General features: G+C 33.9%; 1 protein-coding gene across 1 annotated transcript in view; it reads left to right on the top strand.

The window, feature by feature from the left end:
* LOC136399389 (leukocyte immunoglobulin-like receptor subfamily A member 6) overlaps positions 1-12,423 on the top strand; it is a 56,645-nt gene that overhangs the window by 15,856 nt on the left and 28,366 nt on the right. The window lies entirely within an intron of this gene.

Here is a 12,423-nt window from a genome sequence, read left to right as displayed (position 1 = left end):
GAAAATAGAAAGGAATAAAAGCTGGAATAACAATATGTATATCTAACAAAATAGACTTTAAAACAAAATAGACTTCAAGAGACACAGAGGACACTATATAATAATAAATGGAGCAAGCTAAAAACAGGACATAACTCTTGTAAATTTTTAAGCAACTATACATCTAAAGAAAATCTTGATGGATACCAAAGGAGAGATTGACAGCAATACAGTCATAGTAGGAAATTTCAACACCCCATCAACATCAATGAATAGGTCATCCAGACAGAAAATCAAGGAAATGGCCGCCTTAAATGACACACTAGAGCAGATGGATTTAACTAAAATCTTTTCAGTATTTTTTGAATAATTATATATTTTTTATTATTATTAATTTTAATAAGGTGACATTAATAAATCAGGATACATATGTTCAGTAAAAATATCTCCCGGTTATTTTGACATTTAATTATGTTGCATAGCCATCACCCAAAGTTAAATTGTCTTCAGTCACCTTCTATCTGGTTTTCTTTGTGTCCCTTCCCTACCCCCTCTCCCTTCCTCTTCTCCCTTCTCCATCCCCCCCATAACCACCACACTCTTGTCCATGTTAGAGAATTTTTTATCTGAAATTAATACAATATACAATCATTCAAGTGCACATAAAACATTTTCTAGGATAACCCACATATTAGGACAAAAATAAAGTCCAATATTAAAATCACATGAATAGTCTTCTCTGGACAGAATGGTGTGAAAATACAAATCAGTCACAAAAACAAAACGGAAAAGTGCACAAATGTGGAGGCTAAACCACATGTTATTAAATATTAAATGGGCTAACAATGAGATCAAGAAACAGATAAAAAGATACCTTGAATAAATTAAAATGAGAACACAACAACCCAAAGTCGATGGGCACAGCCAAAGCAGTTCTAAGAAAGAAATTTATAGCATTATAGGCTAATTCTACCAACAAGAAGAATATCAAATGAACACTCTAAAGTTATACTTAAAGGATATTAGAACAACAAACAAAGTCTAAAGTGAGCAGACAGAAGAAAATAACAAAGATTAGAGTAGAAATAGATGAAATAGAGATTAAAAAATAAAATAATACAAAAGATTAATGAAATCAAGAGCTGATTCTTTGAAAAGATAAAAGACACTGACAAACATTTAAACAGACTTATCAAGAAATAAAAGAGAGAGGACCTAATTAAATAAAATCAGAGATGAAAGAAGAGAAGTAACAACTGACTGACATTAGACAAATACAAAGCATAGTAAAAAAATATTATTCACAATTATGCCAACAAATTGGACAATCTGGATAAAATGGATAAATTTCTAGAAATATACACTCTTACAAAACCCAATAAGGAAGAATCAGAGAATCTGAATACACAGGTTACAACCAGTGATTGAAAGAGTAATAACAACAAGAACAAAAAATTCCCAAGAAATAGAAGTACTGAATCAGATGGCTTCCCTGGTAAACTTTACCAAATATTCAAAGAAGAACTAACACCTACCCTTCTCAAATTATTATTATTTTAATTCAAAAGAAGAAAATACTCCAAAGCTTATTTTACAAGGCCAGCATTACCTAATTCCAAAACCAGATAAAGACACTACAAACAAACAAAAAAAGTGTATAGGCCAATATTCCTGATGAACATAGATGTTATAATCCTCAACAAAATATAATCAAACCAAATACAGCAATACATAAAGAAGGTTACACATCATTATTAAGTGGGATTTATTTTGGGGATGCAAGATTGATACAATTTCTGCAAATCAGTAAGTGTGATACAACACATAAACAAAATGAAGGATAAAAATCACATGACCAAACCAATAGATGCAGAAAATGCATTTGATAAAATCCAGCATTCATTTATATAAAAACTCTTAGCAAAGTGGGAATACAGGGAACATACCTCAACACAATAAAGGCCATATATAAGAAACCAGCAGACAACATCATAGTCAATGGGCAAAAACTTCAAGTGTTTTCCTTAGGATCAGAAACAGGACAAGGATGTACATTATCACCATTCTTATTCAATATAGTACTGGAAGTATTAGCCACATCAATCAGATAAGAAAAAAAAAGGTAGTTAAATTAGAAAGGAAGAAGTAAAATTGTCATTATGTTCATGATATTTTATATAGCAAACCCTAAAGATTTTATACTATAAAATTACTAGAACTAATAAATGAATTCAGGAAAGTATCAGAATACAAAATAAATACCCAGAAATCAGTAGCATTTTTTTATTTAGAAAATTAAATTTAACAGGGTGACATTGATCATCATGTGAACATAGATTTCAGGTAAACATCACTCTATCATCTGACAGTCGATTATGTTGTATCTCCATCACCCAAGTCAAATCATTTTCAGTCACCTTACATTTGTCCTTCTTTACACCCTTCCTTAATGCCCTGTGCTTCACTTACATACCCTACCCCAGGTAACTACTGCACTCTTATCTATGTCCATGAGTCTCAGTTTTCTATCCCAACTGTGTGTGAAATCATATAGTTTTTAGCTTTTTCTGATTTATTTATTTCATCCAGTATAATGTTCTCAAGATCCACCCATGTTGTTGTAAATGACACTATGCCATCATTTTTTATGGATGAGCAGTATTCCATTGTGTGTATGTATAACATCTGTAATATATATTACTATATATATACTATAGTATATACATTACATCTTATATATATTACACATATATATAAATATTTTACAATATATAATATATTGCATCTTCTTTACTCAATTTTCTATCAAGGGACACTTTGGTTGTTTCCTTGTCTTGGCCACTGTTAATAATGCTGCGATGAACATGGGCAGTGCATGCATCTTATGTACCAATATTTTCTATTTTGGGGGGTAAATACCCAGCAGAGAGATTGATGGGTCATATGGTAATTTTATTTTTAATTATGTTAGAAACCACTATACTTTCTTCCATAATGGTTGTATTAATTTGTGTTCCCACCAACAGTGAACAAGCATTTCTTCTTCTCTGCAGCCTCTCCAACACTTGTTATTACCTGTCTTGTTGATAACAGCCAATCTAACAAGTGTGGGGTATTATCTCATTATAGTTTTGATTTGCACTTCTAGACTAGCTAGTGAAACTGAACATCTTTTCATATATTTGTTGGCCATTTGTATTTCTTCTTGGGAGAAGTGTCTGTTCAGATCCTTTCCCCATTTTTTAACTGAATTGCTTGCTTGCTTGTTGCTAGGCTTTGTGAAATGGAACAAAAGATCACTAGGTTTGCATGTAACCATAAAAAAACCTCGAATAGCAAAAGCACTCCTGAGAAAAAAGAACAAAGCTGGAGGTATTACAATACCTGACTTCAAATTATACTAGAGTGATGATAATGAAAGCAGGATGCTATTGGCAGAAAAAGAGAGAGACCAATGGAACAAAATCATTTGCATTTTATTCACCAATACTGATATATCAGAAAGAGAAACCAAGAAAACAATACCATTCACAATTGCTTTAAAAATTATAATAAAATATCAGACATTTTTCATAGCAATGTTTTTTCAGATATATCTCCTTGGAGAATACAAACCAGTAAAAAGATAAACAAATGGAATTACATCAAACTAAAAAAATTTGCACAGCAAGAAAACCTATCAACAAAATGAAAAGGCAACTCACTGAATGGGAGGGAATATTCACCAACACATCTGATAAGGGATTAATATCCAAAAATTATAAAGAATGTATAAAACTGAACAACAAAAAAATCCAATTAAAAATTGTCCAAGGACTTGTGGAATATACAGATGGCCAATAGACATATGAAAAGATGCTCAATGTCACTAGCTATCAGAGAAATGTAAATTAAACTATGAGACATCACGTAACACCTGTCAGATGGCTATCAACAAACAAGTGTTTGTTTGCAAAGGTGTAGATAAAAGGGAAACTTTGTGCATTGTTGGTGAAAATGCAGAATGATTCAGCTTTGGGGAATAGGGTTATTTTAACTATGTTGATTTTTCCAATCCATGAACATAGAACATTTTCCTGTTTCATTGTATCTTTTTCAATTTTCTTTAATAATGCTTTGTAGTTTTCAGTATTTAGATCCTTTATGTTCATTGTGAAATTTATTCCCAGGTATTTTATCTTTTGCATTGATTGTAACTGTAAAAGGGATTATTTTTCTGAGTCATTTTTCAAAGTTTCATTACTGGTCTATATGAAAGCAATAGACTTCTGTATATTGATTTTATATACTGTGAACTTGTTATATTGTTTTATTAGTCTTTCTATGGAGTCTTTGAGGTTTTTTATATACAGAATCATGTTATCTGTAAAAAAGTGAAACTTTCTTTTTTCCTGATTTGAATGCCTTTTATTTCTTTCTCTCATGCAGGGGGGAGGGGGATGTAAGAGAGGGGAAGGATCACTGGGGAAGGGTGTAAAGAAGGACAAATGTAAGGTGATGGAAAATGATTTGACTTTGGGTGATGGATATACAACATAATTGACTATTCAAATGATAGAGTGATGTTTACCTGAAATCTATGTACACTTGTTGATCAATATCACCCTGTTAAATTTAATTTTCCAAATCTTGGCATCTTAAGCTTCATTTAGACCTAAATGAATGCATTGCTCATTAAATATTTTTAAAAACTCACTTAAGCTCATGCTTTCCAGTGTGTTCACAACCTGCCAGACACTTGCCCAGGTTCCAGGGTCCTGACTCATAGACTGAGGATGCCCTCAGATACCTGGGAGCAGATAAGAGGCAGGTAAGAGAAGGGTAAATGGCTCTCTGTGGGACATCTCACACATTTCAGCACCAGCTTATTTTTTAAATAAATAAATCTGCAGGGTGTTCCTGTGGGGACCAGGCCAAGTAGGAACCATAGGAGATGACCCTGCACAAATATAAATGGCAGTTAACTTTAGAGCAGGGGTTATTTGGAGACAAGAGATCTTGGAGTGTATTAACCATAAGAGGAGACTGGTCTGGGTTACTTGAATGAAAGTATGCAGGATTTTTGGACAAATGCTTCCAAGAACCAGATGTCCTTTATGATTGATAAGCTGTGGGACTCTGACTCTTCTTGTGTCCTTGTTCAGGAAAGAAACAATAGACATGCAGGGTTGGGGGTGAAATGGATGGGAAAAAAGGCTGTGTAACTTTCTAGTTTTATCTGCTGAGCTTTTGGAACTCAATAATATGCAGTGGTGCTGTTTCTCAGGGCTGAATCCACCTAAAAGTATCAGCCCTCTTTCCAGTTACTTTAATCTTTGTCTTTTGCCTTGTGAGTCTGAACCATAAAGAAATCGTAACATCTGGCATCCAATGCAGGGGTTTGAAGAGGTCAGAGTTTGCAGTCTCAGGACCATCAGACCGAAGGGTGTATAAGACTGCTCAGTAGGTAAGCGAAACCTTTGGAAGGCAGAGAAATGGGAAACTCTCATACCAATTCCTCATCAATAGAGACCCAGTTCATGAAACTACTGTAAGCAAAATGGTCTGGTATAACTGTTAAAAATAAAAATTTTCTTTATGGCATGCTCATACAAAAAGTTATTATTCCTCTTTCTGTTTGGTCTCTTTGTAATTTAATTGTTTTAACTTTGCAACCTTTACAGTATGATTCTGAATCCTCATGGCCTCCAGCTCTTCAGGTAATGTCTAGTATTGATTATGGTTAACTAAAAAACCAATACAGGTTGAGCAGTAACTGTTAAAAGGAGAGAAGCTTGAAGCTTTATATCAATTGGTACAAACTCAATTAGAATTAGGACACATAGAGGAATCACAAAGCCCTTAGAATTCTCCATTCTTTGTAATAAAGAAAAATCTGAAAAATGGAGAATGTTTACTGATTTTCTTTAATGTTTTAGCTACAACCCTCTGAACTATCATTTTTTTTCTTTTTTATTCTTTGCCTTGAATTGAGGCAGGGAACATGTGTTGGATCTGACTATATAAAATATCCAGGAGCTGCCAAAATAATTTTCTTGGGGAAATTTTATTTATTCCCATCCATCGTCAGTCCCTCTGTCAGAAAATGCCCTGACTGAAATCAGGCAGGCATCTTTCTAGTTTGATTGTAGTCTAAAATTTCGGGTTTCTCTCTGGATTTTCTGATTTATCTGAATCTAGTTTCTGTTTGATGTTGTCTAAAATGTGATTTTTAAGGCCTGAATTATGTTCTTGCATGCAAAAATTGGAAATGCGGCTCTTATATTGAAATTCATCCATATATATATATATTTTAAATTAGAAATTGTAAGGAGCTCTCATTTAAATTTAAATTGAATAGATTATGGATCCTTAAGACTTTCCAATTCGGTTAATGCATTGTAAGATGTGTTCAAAGTTTTAAGTCAAATAGTAATTCAAGTATTAGTATTAATCAAAGTTGTATGTTATACTTGTGTTTCTGTGCTGAAAATTGTCTGTTTGTGTGTAAAGATATGCTCAGATCTGTAAAACAAAGGAATTAAGTCATTTCAAGAATTTGTCTCAAGTTGCTTCAGGCAGTTGGCTGCTTGTCAGGCCACATCCTGCAAAAGGAGCCCCGAAGAAAGAGGGAATTTGGCATCTGATGAGGAAAAACATTTATCTTTTAAACAATTAAAGGAGCGACTTTTTAAAATACTTTCTGACAAGGAGGTTCGATGTAGTACTAACCCTTTCAAAACTGACCAAGATAATTAGACTCCACCTCCTCTTCTAATCCATTTGTAGATTCAGTACCTATTGTTGTACCTAAAAAACAAGCTAAGGGACCTATTTTTATAATGCAGGCTAGAGAAGAGAAGAAGGGGATTTAAAATTCATAAATCAGCATTGGAAGCTTTTTCTGTCACATTCACTCCATTTGGACCTAATCCACAATTCCCCCAAGGAGGTTTTTATACTCAGTATGACCAAATCCCTGTCAAAACTCTTAAAGAGTTAAAAATGGCTTGCTCCCACTATAGCACTAACTGTCCTTATATGCAGGGAGTGTTATCCTCCTTCATGGACTCTGAATGTTTTATCTCAAAAAATTTAGAGATGTTAGTTTGGACTGTTCTTTCAAAAGTGGAATAGTTTCAATTTATGACTTAGTAGGAAAATCAGGTTTGTATTCAAGCTAATCGGAATGCTAACACTAATCTTCCTGTTAATATTATACAAGATGTATTTTTTAGACAGGGACACTTTGCTAATTTACAACAGTAATGTAGGCAAAATATAGGAGCGAGGATTTGCTCTTATCTCCACAGATACGAGAGATTAGTAGATACCTTCCAGAAGATTGAAGCCTCGGCATGAGTTGGAAATAGAAGAAAGGGAGATTTGACATCTTTGAGTCGTCAGAAGAAGAAATAAAGAGACTAAGCCTAGAGCCAAAGGTTATTAGAGAAATAAAGATAAAGGCAACTACAACACAAAAAGCTGAACTGCCTACTTAGGGGCAACTGAAGAAACTTACCCAGGAGGCAAAAAAAAAATGTTTTAATTAGGTCTAAGACCCCAAAAACATCCTTGGCTCTGTTTCTGGCAATATTGGTTGTTGTGTCTATAACAATAAACAGAACTAACTATTCTTACTAACTTTATATTCCTTCCACAAAAAATGTTGAATAGCCTGACATTGTGTCAAAATTATGTACATTAATCTTTAGAAAAAATTCTCCAGAAATATCCTCAATCTTTAATAATCTATTATATGAATGACATTCTGATAGTTTGTGAAAATAATGCTGAACTTTCAGTCATCCTTAAAGATGCTTCTGAAACCTTGAATCAGTATGGATTAGTTATAGTTGAAGACAATTCAAACATCTTGTCATTTTACATATTTAGGGCATATAATTGAGAATTAAAGAATTATTCCTCAAAAGGTCAATGTATGAACTGACTTTTTAAAAACCTTAAATAACTTTCAAAAATTATTAGGTGATATTAATTGGTTGAGACCCTCTCTAGGGATCCCTACTTATGCACTAATGAATTTACTTAATATACTTCAAAGAGATCTTGATTTAAACAGTCCTGAAAGTTAACAGAAATGGTAAAACAAGAGTTATTACTTATTAAGAAGTTATGCATACTGCTTATTTAGATCCAATTAGTACACATCAACCTATTCAATTAATTATTTGTCCTTCAGAACATTCTTCTTCTAGCATCATATGGCAAAAAACCAAGATATTAGAATGGCAATTTCTGCCACATAAGACTCATAAGAAATTATGTATTTACTTAGAGAAAATTTGTGCTTTAATTACTAAGAGTAGACTTAGAATAAGGCAACTAACTGAAAATAATCCGAATAAAATTATTATGCCTTTAACAGGTAATCAGATTTCCGACAAGTGGAAGTTAAATATTGATTGGCAAATTGCATTAGCTGATTATTTTGGTACTGTAAATAATCAATATCTTACAAATAAAAAAATTCAATTTCTAAAAAGAACACAACGAATTTTGCCTACTAAAGTATTGGCTCAGCCAATTAAAATACTCCTACTTTTTATACTGATACAAATAAATTAGGTATCGCTGGGTATACTGGACCAGTGACAAAAGTAATAAAGACTCCATATACATGAGTTCAAAAGGCAGAGTTATCTGTTGTATTATTACTTCTTAATGATTTTTCTTGTCCTATTAACATTGTTACTGATTCACAGTATGTTGAACATACAGTTAAACTTATAGAAAATGTTTACATTTCAAGTGATGATTCTAAATTGCATAAATTGTTTTAAGAGTTACAACTTTTATTGTGGGAATGAAAGTTGCCAATCTATATAACTCACATTCGTCCAGCATTACTAGGGCCTATATCTACTATAAATAATAAAATTGATCAATTACTCATTGGATCAATAGAAATAGCTGCTAAATTTCATGCAGAGACTCACACAAGTAAAAAAGTTTTAATGCAAAAATTTAAGATAACCAGGCAAGAAGCTCAAAATATTGTTAGAAACTGTCCTCAGTGCAGTGTTATAAATGCTCCTCTATTACCAGGAGGAATGAATTATAGAGGACAACACAGTAATGACTTGTGGCAAATGGATGTTACTCATATTTCTTCCTTTGGAAAACTATTTTATGTACACTTTTCTATTGATACTTATTCTTCCTTTCTATGGGCCACACCTTTGCCTGAAGAAAAGGTTTATTGTGTCATTCAACATCTTATTGAAGCTTTTAATGTTATGGGCATTCCTAAAGCAATTAAAACTGACAATAGTTCTGCCTATACATCTGCTAAGTTTCAACAATTCTTAGCATTTTGGAATATTAAACATACTACTAGAATTCCATATAATCTACAAGTTCAGGCGATTATTGAGCGCAGTAATCACACTCTGAAAAATATGTAACTCATACAAAAGGGGGGAAAAGGAAGGAGATTATCCCCTAGACTTATGTTACATAAGGATTTATTAACTTTAAATTTTTTTAATACAGGAGAAGATAATTTGCTGCAGACAGGCATTGGACAAAAAATAATAGTTTTAAGATTTATCAACCTGTGCATCTTAAAAATGAACTGGATCAGTGGTACCTAGTGTAGTGCAACATTGGGAAAGAGGGTTTGCTTGTGTCATTGCAGAATCTGATGAAGTCCTTTGGATTTCTGCTCGCAGAATTAAACTAACAACATGAGTAAGAGAAATAGAATTTTCCATATCCGCTCAATGCTGAGATAGAAGCATTAAATCTTGGAAGAAAAACCTTAAAGGTGCCGCTGCTCGGTATTGAAAAGACTAAAATACCAAGTTGGGATCAACTTAAAAAGCTGACCTTTGAGGGTAAAAAATGCTACAAGCTACTAGAAAAGAACAAAATGCTACTAATCTGTTTTTAGCAATGATTGCTTTGGTAACAATTTCGTTAAGTATGGCTGAAAATTTTAGTTATTGGACATACATTCCTAATCTTTCATTAAGTAGATTGGAAAGATAGAGCCATTCTTATTTTTGTTAATGACTCTAATTGGCCTCTAGGACCTTTTGATGATAGAGGTCCCATAGTACCTTCAGAAGAAGGCATAAAATTAGAAAATTATACAATAGGAGTTGAGGGATTACCTATATGTATAGAATATGAGACACATTGTTTAAAAATAGAAGCTCAAGCTTGGCTCTCTATCATATGGCATGGAGGAGGGATGTCACCTCAAGCTCCACATATACAATATGGCCCTATACAATATCATTTGTTGAAAGTAGCCACGGCATTTAAACATATGTCAGCCTGGAAAAGAGAAATCTGGAGAAATTATCCTTTTAATCATACTATGTTATCCTTTAAAAAGAATGAGACACATTTTATATCTGCTTGTGTTAAATTGCCTTATATGTTTACTATAGGTGAAACCAAGTGGACAGCTGAAAATTATTCTATTACTTGCAATAAGTGTGCTTTTTATACATGTATTAACTCTTCTATTCTTTTTAATAAAAATAGTCGAACAGGAGTCTGGATTCCAGTACAGATGCATCGGATGTGACAAGACTCCCCTTCCATGATGCTGTTACAACATCTTATTAAGTATTTGAAGTGAACCAAGAGACTAGTTGGACTAATTATCACCATCATTATGGGACTAATAGCTGTAACCACTGCGGCTGCTGTATCTGGAATTGCATTACATCAAAGCATATACACTGTGGACTTTGTACAAAAGTGGCATAAAGATTCTGAACAACTATAGACTTCTCAATGACATATAGATAGTAACATTAATGCTAAAGTTAATGATTTAGAACAAACTTGTGATTATGTTAGGAGATCAAATTGTTAGCCAGCAAAGACAAATTAAGCTATAATGTGATTAGAATGTAACTGCTTTTTTGTATTACCCCTATTCCTTGGAATCATACTCATTTCCCTTGGGAAAATGTTAAAAGGCACTTGTTAAATTATGGAAACTTAACTATGGAAATTTTAGATATACAAAAGCATATTGATGCTACTTTTAAGGATCAGTTGAAATTGACTGATAGAGAAAATTTACTAACTGCTATTTCTGATGGGATCAGTAACTGTTTCCTCTAAAACATTTTAAGATTTTTGAGGGAACTGTAGGAGGGATTGTACTAATCATTTGCTTTATATTTATTTTATTATATATAGTCAGAAGAAAAGAAAATCAGCATCAAAGCAAAATAGAGCAGCAATATGCCATGTTATCTCTTATGCTACATAAAGTGCAAGCTAAACAAAAAAAGGGGGATATGTAGGAGATGACCCTGCACAAATATAAATGGCAGTTAACTTCAGAGCAGGAGTTACTTGGAGACAAGAGATCTTGGAGTATATTAGCCATAACAGGAGACTGGCCTGAGTTACTTGAGTGAAAGTATGCAGGATTCTTAGAGGAATGCCTCCAAGAACCAGATGTCCTTTATGATTGATAAGCTCTGGGACTCTGACTCTTCTTGTTTCCTTGTTCCTGAAAAAAAAAAAAAAATAGATGTGCAGGGTTGGGGATGAAATGGATGGGGAAAAAAGGCTTGTGTAACTTTCTAGTTTTATCTGCTGAGCTTTTGGAACTCAATAAATATGCAGTGGTGCTGTTTCTCAGGGCTGAATCCACCTAACAGTATTAGCCCTCTTCCCAGTTATTTGAATCTGGTGTGTCTTTTGCCTCGCGAGTCCGAACCTTAAAGAAATTTGTAACAAGGAACCAGGGATCCCTCATCTCTACTCTAATCACCACCATGTTTGCAAGGCACTGGAGAGGGTGCATTCAAGGTCCTTGGCACCCCTGCAGCCCAGGATGGTGGGACCTGGGGCAGACAAGAAGGTGACACTGTGTCACAGCAAGGGCAGGTTTGCAGGATTCTGTTCTAAAGCAGCGACTCAGGGTCTCCCCAGCAGCATGCTCACAGGAATAGAGGGCCATGTTCTCTCATGAATGTCCTCTAGACTGTCTCCAGACCACCCTCTGCCTTCCTCATATACCCATGCACATGGAGACAGACAGACAGACAGACAGACAGACAGACAGACAGACACACACACACACACACACACACACACACACACACACACCCAGTACTGCATACACATCCAGGAAAAAAACAAACTTACATTTTTCTGTGGTTTTATCTTTAGAACAAAATTAGAGGTGTTTGTGGAGATCTTTCTCTCTGTGCTTTCCTGTGTGAACACAGAATAAACTGTTGTGTCCTTATAAGGGGAAATGTAACTTCTGAAAAGGTCACTTGTTAAGAGACAAGGTATTTGAGTACACAAGGTCACTTACAGTAATTTCTCAACATTGCCATTGATCATAGAATTACTCAAATCCCAGAATCGAGTACACTTTTCTCCAGTTTAATATATAACTCACAGCCATGAAGGGCATATCACCCACACTCAGATGAGTTTTCAAGTCATGGTGTGTTT

Source organism: Saccopteryx leptura, chromosome 3 (assembly GCF_036850995.1).
Source record: "Saccopteryx leptura isolate mSacLep1 chromosome 3, mSacLep1_pri_phased_curated, whole genome shotgun sequence".
Taxonomy (NCBI): Eukaryota; Metazoa; Chordata; class Mammalia; order Chiroptera; family Emballonuridae; genus Saccopteryx; species Saccopteryx leptura.
The sequence above is the reverse complement of the archived record's forward strand: the minus strand, read 5'-3'. Positions and strand labels throughout refer to the sequence as shown.